An 11,777-nucleotide genomic window follows, 5' to 3' on the forward strand; every position below is an offset into this window, starting at 1 on the left:
CTGGCTTCTGCCCTTGGTGTGACCTGGGGTAGAGCACCCTAACTCTTTGGTCTCGGCTTCCTCATCTGTATAACGGGGTCAACACGCCCCACGAGGATTGCCGAGTCCCAGCGAGCTAGAGAACCCGTTGGATTTGTGCTCCTTTGCGTGTCCGTTGAACACACACACGTTAGCGGTCCGCCCTGTGCTACGTGGCCAGCACGATTGCTCTCTCTGTTCTGACACCCACCTTCTTTTTTTTTTTTTTTTATTTAATTTTTTTTTTTTTTTATTTATTTTTGGGACAGAGAGAGACAGAGCATGAACGGGGGAGGGGCAGAGAGAGAGGGAGACACAGAATCAGAAACAGGCTCCAGGCTCCGAGCCATCAGCCCAGAGCCCGACGCGGGGCTCGAACTCACGGACCGCGAGATCGTGACCTGGCTGAAGTCGGACGCTCAACCGACTGCGCCACCCAGGCGCCCCGGCACCCACCTTCTGAAGTAGGTACCGTCGTCTTCGCGGGAAGAAATGAGACTCCGACACAACGGGTGACTTAACCAAGGACACACGGCTAATAAGAAACAGAGTAGAGGTCAAAGCTGTCTGGGTCTCCTCTGCCCCCAGACGTGCGCTCCCGCCACCAAGCTACAGCGGTCCCCGTTGGAATGCTTGGGCCACAGCTAGAGGGACCTCAGGTGCGTCCAGGTGAGAAACTGACTTGCCCAGCGCCATACCTGTGTGTCTGTGACCGCTCCAGAGTTGGGGCACTGTCGCAGCTGATGTCCACGGTCTCCTGTTGAAGATTCCCCTTTGCGAAAGAAATGCCCCAGGGACGTAGCTACCTCTGTCCAGAGCAGAGTTGCCCAGAAGCGGGAGTGTGCCAGCCATGCGCCAGCGCCCCCACCCCCACCCGACACTCACCGCCAGTGGGAAAGTTACCGCCTTTACGCTTCTTTCTGGGCCTTGCTGATTCTGTCAAGAAGAAAGGCTCGGGTCCTAACGCATTTCACGCCTAACACCTATCTTCCTCGTTTTACGGTGGAGAGAAAGCTCATCTCAGGGTCACATCCTTTAGCAGACAAAAGACAAAAGTATGCAGCTAGAGGAATATGTCCTGCTTTTCCTTTTGTTTTTCTCTCTTTTTTTTAACGTTTACTTCTTTTTGAGAGACAGGGCGTGAGCAGGGGAGAGACAGGGAGAGGGAGACACAGAATCGGGAGGCAGGCTCCAGGCTCTGAGCTGCCGGCACAGAGCCCGAGGCCGGGCTCGAACTCACGAACCGCTAGATCACGACCTGAGCCGAAGCTGGACGCTTAACCAACTGAGCCACCCCCGGCTCCCCTCATTTTGCTTCTTTCTAAGATGACTTTCTGCTTCTCACAAGGGGTGCGGTTTTCTGTCTATATATACAGTTTCCTCTCAAGGAAATGTATTCAAGTAAAATGAGGATTGAGTTAAGAAAAATTATTAGTAACTGCGGATTTAACATTTTTGGCTTATTTAATTTAAATCTGATTTTAAATCAAGTAAACAATAGTTCAGGCACCCCGCAGCTATGGCTCGCGCCCCAGCGTGACTCCTGCAGGGCCCTGCGAGGTGAGCGAACCCTGCTCCGTCCCCAGCTCTGGTTCAAGCTGCGTGACCCAGATGAAGGGGAGACCCAAGGCTGGGTCCACAGGTGTGTGTCCTGCGGTGGCCACACCAGCTGCCCTGTAGCACTGAGCCTGATGACCGGCACCACTCGGTTGACCAGATTCCTCGCACGTCTGTAATCCAAACACGGAACTTGGGTCTCATGACGCTGAGGCTGGACGGGAAGGGGACCCTCGCTCTCCCCCAGCCAGGACCGGGGCAGGGTCCTGGACTGTGTGAAAGGTACCCTAACTCTGGCTGACTCACTCTCTGGGTCTGGGTCTGGTCTCTCCTCCAGCGGAGGCTACCTTTTGTTTTATTTGGTAAATAGAGGCAGAGTGCCCCCTTCCGTGTCCCTGGGTTCTTCGCAAATATTGCCTCAGTTAATCCCCACCATCCGACGGAGGGGCACTGCTGGTCCACCCATTTTACAGATGGGGAGACTGAGGAAGGGCGACCCAGGCTCCACAACCAGAAGCAGCGGATCAGGACTTGGCGTTCGTGGACTCGGTGGCACGCGACGGAAGTTGGCAGACGGCCCGGTGTCCCCCCTCCATCACCCAAGCAGTTGGTGTCAGCATGAGCCCCTCTCCAGCCAGAATGTCCTGTGCCGACAGAGGAATGACGTCTGCCCGCCAGAAGCACACTGACAAGAGATACGGGTTTCAGAAACAGCGCTGGGATGGGAGTCAGGTCTCCTAACTCCTCGCTGGCTCCCCTACCTCCTGCTGTGTGAGCTGGGTCTAGTGCCTACCCTCTCTGGGCCTCAGTCTTTGCACCTGTAAACAGGCAGGTGTTATCCCAATCCGGGGTCAGAACACGACAGCCTGCGGGCCAAACCTGGCCTGTTTTTGTGAAGTCTTACCGGCACGGTCACGCCCGTTCGCTTACACAGCGCCCACGACTGCTCTAACCCCACAACAGCCGCACGGGGTCCTTGCAACAGACCTGAAATATTTCCTCTCTGGCCCTTTGAAGTTTTCTGACCCCTCTCCTGGCAGATCCGCACAGAGACCGTTTCATTCACCTACTATTTTCCCAGAGCCTAGAACCGTGCCCAGCGTCCAACGGCTTCCCCTGACACTTGCTGAATGAACGTCTAAGTCTAAGGGCCCTGCCCGCTCGGGTGGTCTGGACTTATCGTGGCCGGTGGACCACGGTCGCCTCAGAGGCCTGCGACCTGTATGTCTCCTTTAGTTGTCATTAAGCAGATGGCCCAGTGACCGTTGGTGGGGACGAGCCGCTCAGGTCTCTCTTGGAGAAGGAACCCGGAGCTCATCGTCAAGGCGAGCACTGAGCTGCCAGCCTTCTGCCGACGGAGCCATCCGGCTCCAGCCTGGCCTTCGAGCCAGGACCAGACATTTCTGGGCCAGGCCGCCGTCAATAGCTGGTCTCTACAGGGGCTGGTCTCTACAGGGCCTGGCCACTCGTGTCCTTAGCACGCATCCTCAGCAAGCAGTCTTTGCTCTGGAGTTCTCCACTGGGCTGGCCGAGACTTTGCCGGAAGCTCACTGGGGTCGAAGACTCTCTCTCCCTGAGAGTCTCTCCTGCCTCCTCTCCCTCACGGGCTTTACCTACAGTGAATCCCGGGACGCCCCAAACCCACCTCAGCAACGAACGACCTTCTGCAGGACGTGAACTGCCCCGGGGACCAAGTCCTCAGCATGCGTTTATCAAGCACCAGCTGCATAAGGAGCTCTAGGCTGGGAGCCGGGGGGAGAGCCCATTAATCTCAGGATGAACAAACCTGGTCGCCAGCTTTGAGGGCTCGGCGGGAAGACGGGATCCAAACCCCGGGGTTCCCACACTCCAACATGGGCTCCAGCATTCACAGACTTGCAGAACTTTCCAGTTTGGTGAGCACTCGGTAGCGCCCCTGTTATTTGTAGAGGAACAGACTGGTCTTGGAAAGGTGTTGGCGGCTGCGGGGCCAGTGACCTCTGCCCTCCTGAGGCTGGAAGCAGCAGGGACCTGGGAACCGTAGACTGAGGCGTCCGCTTCATTACAACAGCTGATTAGGGAGCAGAGCTCAGATCTGCGGCCAAAAACCAGAGTCCCTGAGATTTCGTGCGCAGAGTTAATCCAACCCCACAACCGCAGGCCTCTTTTCTCCCAGAAGGAGGGGTCGGATTCCGCCCCTGGGTTTCCCATCCCGAAGTCACCGCTGGTTAAGCTACTCCGCCTCCCGAAGCTGGCAGGAAGCCAGACTGTTTACCTCCTTTTTTTATCCTGCGGAGGGGAGAGCAGTCTCTGGCCACGGACACTGAGGAGTGCGTAACAGCAGAAGGGGCTCATCTCGGGTCGCACGTAGGCTGTTGGTGACAGAGAAATTAAACCTGACATTACTGAGAACACGATAACGAGATGCCTGGAGGACACAGTACGGGCCACGGCTGGAATTCTGGGAGCGAGTCGCAGAGCGTGGGGAAGACATGGGGACCAGCACAAAGGGACACATCCCCATCTCTTGCGGCGGGAACCCAGGGAGGGCCGGAGCCCCCTGGAGGGCTGCCCGGTGGCAGCGGCAGCTCTCGAGGGACTCAGATGCCATCTGAAGGCCAGCACTGAAGCCAGGAAGGAGTGGAGGAGAAACACGCCCGGCCTCTTTCTGTGGCCACGCCCCCAAGCCCCGACCGGAGCCTCTCTATGGCTGAAGCCACAGAGCAAGGGAAGCTGGGTAATGTAGTCCGCGGGGGCAACGTTCCAGGCACAGAGCAACAGGGAACAGAGGTGGAGGGCGGCGGGGCTTGGGAGGGATGCAGGCAGGCAAAAAACAGAATGAAGAGAACCAGAGCTGACGATCCCACGAGATTTATGCGCAATATTTCATTTATCCTCCCACGATGCCATGAGGTAGGAGACATCCACTTTTTTTTTTAATTATTTTTTCTGTTTATTTTATTTTTGAGAGAGAGAGAGAGAGAGACAGAGCGCGAGTGGGGGAGGGGCAGGGAGAGGAGGAGACACAGAATCCGAAGCAGGCTCCGGGCTCCGAGCTGCCAGCACAGGGCCCGACGCGGGGCTCGAACCCAAGAATCCCGACATCACGACCTGAGCCGAAGCCGGACGCTTAACAGACTGAGCCACCCAGGACACGCGTCCCTTTTACAGATGAGGAAGCTGAGGCTCGGAGAGGGTAGGAAATTTGGCCGAAGGATCACAGCAAAGACGTGCCAGTGCCCAGACTGGAACCTCCGTCTTCCAAGTCTTCCCATTCCTTCCCAGCAGACCCCGCGAGGGGTCAGCAAGCTTCCAGGGGCCCTGTCTGTCTGGGTCCCTGCCAGACTGGGGAAGGCCGGCTTTTCAAGACCGAACGTTCCCAAGTTTTACAAATTCGCCCCGCGTTAGTTCCAAGAAGCATTTCATTTGCCAATTCTGCAGCAAAGTGCCAGTCCCCGCTAATCAAGCCCCGAAGGCCACGGACTCTGCGAGCTTTCAGCTTCGTTACCTGCGTGCACCCCTCGTTGCACTCCTCCAGACGTTTAGAGGCTTCTGTCCAACGTTTGGCTTGTGAAACACGCGGGTGCCGCTCTCCAGGAGCGCCCGGATGAAACACCAGCAGGGAGAAGAAGCAGGAGAGCGGGAAGGGTGTGCAAAGGGCTCCCGGCACTAACTGGGACGCTGGAAACTCCTCTGGAGGTGGGGGGTGCAGGGGGGAGGGCAAGGGAGGGACTCTGCTCTCCGCTTCCCGCCTCCCCCCCCCCACCCCCCAGTGGCTGCTTCGTGAATCGTTCTGAAACACGGGCCCCTGCCCCGTGGCTGCTACGTGTCAGGTTCCAGGGAGAGCGCCTGGCACAGAGCCGGGGGTTCAAATGCAGGAGAGCAGAGGGACTGACGCAAGGCTCTGGGCGGCAGGCCCCGGGTTCCAGTCCTGCCCTCCCGGCTCCTTGGCTGGGCGACAGTGGACATGCTGTCCCTTTCAGTCGCATTTTCCCAACTTGTAAAATCAGAATCATGCAGAACCAAAACGATGCGTCTACCCGACAGGATCGGTGAAAAATGGTAAATGATGTGAGTTGAAAAATAGTTAACTGTGTAACTGGTGTAAAAAAAAAAAAAAAAAAAATCAGGTAGGGGCGCCCGGGTGGCTCAGTCGGTGAAGCGTCCAACTTTGGCTCAGGTCATGATCTCACGGTTCGTGGGTTCAAGCCCCGCCTCGGGTTCTGTGCTGACAGCCCGGAGCCTGCTTCAGATCCTCTGTCCCTCTCTCTTTCTCTGCCCTTTCCCCGCTCAATCTCTCTCTCTCTCTCTCTCTCTCTCTCTGTCTCAAAAATAAAACATTTTTGGGGGCACCCGAGTGGCTCAGTTGGTTAAGCATCCGACTCTTGGTTTTGCCTCAGGCCGTGATCTCAAGGTTTGTGAGTTCCAGCCCCGCATCGGACTTCACGGTGACAGCGCAGAGCCTGCTTGGGATTCTCTCTCTCCCTGTCTCTCTGCCTCTCCCCCCTCACTCTCTCTATCTCTCGAAATTAAACTTAAACAGAATTTTTTTAAAAAAATAAATAACCATTTTTAGAAAAAAGATTAAAAAAAAACCATCCAGTAAATGATACCTGTGGTTGCTTTACTGAGCTATGTGATACTGGGGAAGTTACTTAACCTCTCTGTGCCTCAGTCTCCTCATCTATAAATGGAGATGAAATAATGCCTACCTCATAGGCGCTTGCAGAAGACCGCCCTCAGGAAATGCTGGTGCGGCTGCCTCGCACATCATATACTAAGTGCTGGCTCTTACCAGCGACCACCGTCATCGTCAACAACGTTGGTCCCTCTTCCCCTGCCCAACCGTTCCTCATCTTGCAAGGGTCACCTCCTCCAGGAAGTCCTCCTTGACCTCACTGTGGGGTCTCAAACAGCTACACAGCTGTAACCCTCCCCGTATTATTGTATGGAAGTGACCACCTCCGAGATGCCTCCTCCACCTACTGCTTCCTCCCTGGGACCAGGATCCGGTTCCCCTCTTCTCCACCTTCCCGGTCCCTGTGCCGGGCCCACCCCACGTCAGGCTTTCCACCAGGGGCAGCTGGATGAAGGCAACGGGACTGAACCGAACAGAGCCTGCCTGATACCGAGGCCGAATAGAGGTAGAAAGAGAAACAAAGGAGAAATACAAAAAGGTTCTGGTCCCTGCTGTCCAGGAGGTGAGGTTCTGCATGGGGAGGGAGGGGTGAGCCAAAATTCATCACGAGAGATGAGTAGGAGGCAGATGTTATTCTCCCCATTTTGCGGATTATACAAATGAGGCTCAGAGAGGTTAAGCAGGTCGTCCCGGATCACGCAGCAAGGGGGTGGCAGAGCCTAGTACAGAGCTCAAGCTCGTGGAGGCTTCCCTGCTTCTAACTAGAGTGTGACTAGACCTCCGCCCAACCTCGGAGGGGCTTGTCACTCTTTGTTCCCCCTTTACCCTGTGGTTCCGCGTTGAGCAGCCCCAGGGCAGATACATTCTACCCTTTTTTTTCTGCTTACATCCAAATTTCTGGGCTCAGCCAATCACCAGCCCCCGCCCAGGACAGACCAGACTCAGAGAGGAGATGTCCGACGTTCTGCAAATTTTGCATTTAAAACCGAGGGTTCCATCATATTTCACACTGTTGAAAGCCGGGGAGTCCACGCCGTACAAAGTCTTCAACTGCCCTGCCCCCACTGGTATCGTGTGTGTGTGTGTGTGTGTGTGTGTGTGTGTGTGTGTGCAATGAGTGTGGGCCCAAGAAGTAGAAAGAAGGAAATAAAAGGGGATGGGCCTTGAAGAAGGTGGTCAAGGAAGGCCTCTTCCACCTGAGACCTTCTTCTCCCAACTTGACTTTAGACACCACCCCCACCCTCCGCAGGTGCTCACGCTCTGGGACCGTCACCCTCACACAGGGGCGCGGCGGGTCTGGGATGGGGCCTGAGATTCTTCATTCTCCACAAGCTCCGAGGTGAGGCTGGTGCCACTGGTCGGCAGACCCCCTGCGTGGTAGGGTGCTGAGACCCCTCCACAGGGCTCCCCACAGCCAGCCACCCTCCCTCCAGACCCTCCAGGTGCATTTACACCCGGGGGAGGGAGGAGAGGTGGGTGGTAAGAGGTGGCCAGGGTCTCCCTTCCACTCTTGGATGTGGACTTTTTTTAATTATGCAAAGAAAGGGCTGAGCCCCTGCAAACCACCTTCCTCACACCCATACAACACTCTTCCAGCCCCACTGCCCCCCCCCCCAGTTCCTGCCATACAGAAATGTTGGGTCCCTGTTCCTCCTGCCCCCCCGCCTCATATCATCATGGTCAAGAGCAGAGCTCCAGAGTCCGGTGGCAGGTTGGAATCCTGCCCTCCGCTGGTTGTGTGACCTTGAGAAAATTGCGTATCTTCAACTTGTCCTTGGTTTCCTCCCCCGGAAAAAGGGCATCACAGCAGTACCTCATACCAGGAGAGAACTCAGAAGGGCTGAGCACAGAGCAGGTGCTTGGCAAGCTTTGTCAGATGACTGATGAATTGCATCCCTCTTCGCGCTGCAGAAACCCACGGCCCGCTCACGGCCGCTGCCCTTGGCAGTGGGGGTGTGCCCGTCACTTGCCTCAGTGGCTTTCTCCACGGTAACCTTGACAGCTGGGATTGTTATGCCCGGTTCCCAGACAGGTAACCTTAGGCTCAGAGATCTTAAGTGAGTTACATAGCTGATGTTAAATAAATTGGCTCTAAAGTAAACGAAGGCATGGGTCTATTTACCCCAGTCTTGAGCAAAGTCCTGGACACGCAGCCTAACTGAGGGTTTGTGGGACAAATGAACAGAAGAGTGAATAAATTATCCACAGAGGACACCGCTGCTTTCTGGTGGGCTGGGACCGACCGACCCCAGATGGCCTGACCCCAAGGGAAGAGTCAGACCCCACCTCCGAGGTCACGGAGGTGACAAGCAAGATTGGTAACTAAAGGGTAACATAAGTTCTGGCTGGGCCCTGTTCTTTAAAAAATTTTTTTTAACGTTTATTTATTTTTGAGCCAGAGAGAGAGCATGAACGGGGGAGGGTCAGAGAGAGAGGGAGACACAGAATCTGAAACAGGCTCCAGGCTCCGAGGTGTCAGCACAGAGCCCCGACGCGGGGCTTGAACTCACAGACCGTGAGGTCATGACCTGAGCCAAAGTCCGAAGCATAACTGACTGAGCCACCCAGGCGCTCCAAGCTGGGCCCTGTTCTTATTCGTAAGAGAAGGACACAAATGGAAATCCCTGTCCTTCTGTAGCTCAGATTCTAGTAGGGAGAGAGGACATTACACAAGACTTTTCAACTGACTCACTGGAATTTGGTTATGAGTAAAACGAAAGCAGGGGAGTGGCTTAGGGAGTGGGCTGTGGGGGTGCGACCGCATCCTTGCCCTGTTTTATGGCTCTAGAGTCCTGCAGCCTGGTACTTTACTTGAGCACTTTCCAAATGAGAAAAGAGATGGGGAGGGAAGGGAGGAGGGAAAGGAGGGGAGGGGAAGAGGGAAGAGGGAAAGGAAGAAGGAAGGGAAGAAGGAAGGGAAGGGGAGGGAAGGGAAGGGGATGGGAAGGGAGGAAAGGGAAGGGAAGGGGACGGGAGGAGGGGGGGAAGGGAAGGGAAGGGGATGGAAGAGAAGGGGATGGAACGGAAGGGAAGGGAAGGGAAGGGGATGGGAGGGGAGGGGAGGGGATGGAAGGGAAGGGAAGGGGATGGGAGGGGAGGGGAGGGGATGGAAGGGAAGGGAAGGGAAGGGAAGGGAAGGGAAGGGAAGGGAAGGGGATGGAAGGGAAGGGAAGGGAAGGGAAGGGAAGGGAAGGGGATGGAAGGGAAGGGAAGGAAAGGGGAGGGAAGGGGAGGGAAGGGGAGGGAAGAGAAAGGAAGGGAAGGGAAGGGGAGGGAAGGGGAGGGAAGAGAAAGGAAGGGAAGGGGAGGGAAGGGGAGGGAAGGGGAGGGAAGAGAAAGGAAGGGAAGGGAAGGGAAGGGAAGGGGACCGGAGGGGAGGGGGGAAGGGAAGGAAGGGAAGGGAAGGGAAGGGAAGGGAAGGGAAGGGAAGGGTGAAGAGAAGGGAAGAGGAAATGGAAGAGAAGGAAAGGAGAAAAGGAAGAGGGAAGTGAAAGGAAGGGGAGGAGAGGAGGAAGGGGAGAAGGAAGGGAGGAGGGAATGGAAGGGAGGGAAAGAGAAGCAAAGGGGGAAGGGAGGGGAGGAGAGGGAGGAGGGAAGAGAAGGGGAAAGGGAAGGGAAAAGAAGGGAACGCTGAAAGCAACTGTAGGACCAGCAGTAGGCCAGTTCGTGGATGGGGTTCAGAGATGTTAATTTAAGGAAACTTCCAGAAGTGAGCCAGTTAAGAAGTGGCAGAGTCAGTCATTGCCTCTCCTCTTTCTATCCATCTGTCCACACTGAGGTCAGGGATGCTGGGACTGGGTGTGCAGGTGACCCGGCTGGCAGTGGCTTCCTGTGGGCTCCACCAAGAAAGGCACTAGGGCAAGAGAGGATGGGGGGTGGCATCGAGGGGTGTGGCCTCTGCCCTGCTGGCCCCGAGCTCCCCCCCCCCAACACACAATGGCCCAACTCTGCAGTCAGCCTCCCCTCTTTCCCATCTCAGAGGTCCCTCCCCCAGCTCCCCCAGCACCCCCTCTCCAAGTTCCTGGTTTCAGACCCCTTGTCTACCCTCGCGATGGTGGCAGCTGTCCCCCCACATTGACCTCTGGCTCTGCTCAGTGCTCCCCCTCTGCGCTTCCTGTCCTCCGTCACCTGTGGGTCTGTCCACGGTGGACCCCTTCCCTGGAGTGCCTACTGGGGCTGCTTTTCCCGGGCGCGCCCCAACGGATGCAAGCCTTGCCAGGAGAAGTGGCAGGACAGAGACCCGCAAAGAAGGGTTTTGAATCTGCCTGGCGGTGCCGTTGGTCCTGACCCGGGATGTCCCCTTGTCTATGAAAAGCGACACCCCTGTGATCCCTGACCTGTGGGGTGACGGTCCCTTTTCATGTCATTGCTTGGGTTATTCGGGATGAAGGACCTTAGCAGCTACTTCAGTAATCTTGTTTGCGTGTTTGCTCAGTCGTAGGTGGCCCGTGAGCCCTGGGGACACCAGGACAAGCACAGGCACAGGGCCCGGCACAGAGCGGGCGTGCGTTTGCAGATCGACTGACTGACCTCTGAAAGGCCCTGGGCCCTGGCGGGAGATCAGAACCCGCATCTACCTTGACTCCAGTTCCAAGGGAAGGATCACGTGGCCCACCAGATCAGGCTGGGGCTTCCACACGTGTCCTTGCCCGGGGTCACCCAACTGGAAGGCGTCACAAGCGGGGTAGGACGGTGGGAGGTGCACAGGCTGGGAGCGAGACCCCGCAGGTTCGACCCTGGCTTAAAGTCCCCGGGTTATTTGGGAAACTAAGGCTCCTAAGCTTCGGTGTTTCGTCTGAGATGGAATATTAATTATGTTCGCGAGCATTTAGGGGGAGAAAATATCACTGGACTGTTATCAGGCTATTGTGAGGGAAATCAGGTCAAATGCAAGGATTCCGGGAATTCTAGTGTGGGAAGATAAGCAGGCATTTGCTCACAAAGACAATAATGAATTTGAAATGAACATTTACCCTGCGGTCAGTGGGCGTTTTCCTGAGCACCGACCTGCTGACCGCCCTCTTCTGCTTCCGGCACACCCAGCCCCTGGTCTCAGTCTCTCCCCACCTTGGTCCCCAAGTCCCGTTTCCTGGGTCCTGATAGGAGGTGACCTTGGGCAGAGCCCTTCACCTCTCCGAGTCTCTGTTTCAACATCTGTAGAACAGAAATGGACAAAATCGATGAGATTAAAGTCCATGAAGCCCCCAGAGGGCAGGCGGTCGCAGGACGGTCGTGATGAATGGCAATTTGCTTCCTCCTGAAATTGCTTTATTTCTCCCACCCGAGGGGCTCAAGATGTTCTCTCGTGGGGGTGAGGAGGATGGGGTGAGCCTGTGGCAAAGACCCCATTTCATCCGTTCATCCAATGAAGTGCATTCTACTGTTGTGTGGGAAGATGTCTATGGGAACCCTCTGCCAGAGCGATAATAACTATAGTCCCTGCCTCGGAAAGGCTCCCACTGGGGGGCCAGGCCTGAACAGCAGAGGCAGTGTTGTGCAGGAAGGGCTGACGGAGTCCTTCCCTGGGTGGAGGGGAGCCCACAGGTAGAGATGACTTTCTTCTGGGTCTTGAAGTTTGCAAGAC

The 11,777-nt window shown here is 56.1% G+C and overlaps 1 long non-coding RNA gene across 2 annotated transcripts; it reads right to left on the bottom strand.

Annotated features, from left to right (window-relative positions):
- Positions 1-1,498: 1,498 nt before the first annotated feature.
- Positions 1,499-8,372, bottom strand: LOC132668537 (uncharacterized). 2 transcript variants are annotated; one of them, XR_013555881.2, is made up of 4 exons: positions 8,014-8,372; positions 3,830-3,926; positions 3,362-3,649; positions 1,499-2,260 (listed from the first exon to the last, which is right to left on the bottom strand). It is a non-coding gene; the product is annotated as an uncharacterized LOC132668537 (long non-coding RNA). The 2 variants fall into 2 exon arrangements; XR_013555882.2 differs by lacking the exon at positions 8,014-8,372 and adding an exon at positions 5,063-5,384.
- Positions 8,373-11,777: the final 3,405 nt, after the last annotated feature.

This window comes from Panthera onca, chromosome B3 (assembly GCF_046562875.1).
Source record: "Panthera onca isolate mPanOnc1 chromosome B3, mPanOnc1 haplotype 2, whole genome shotgun sequence".
Classification (NCBI taxonomy): Eukaryota; Metazoa; Chordata; class Mammalia; order Carnivora; family Felidae; genus Panthera; species Panthera onca.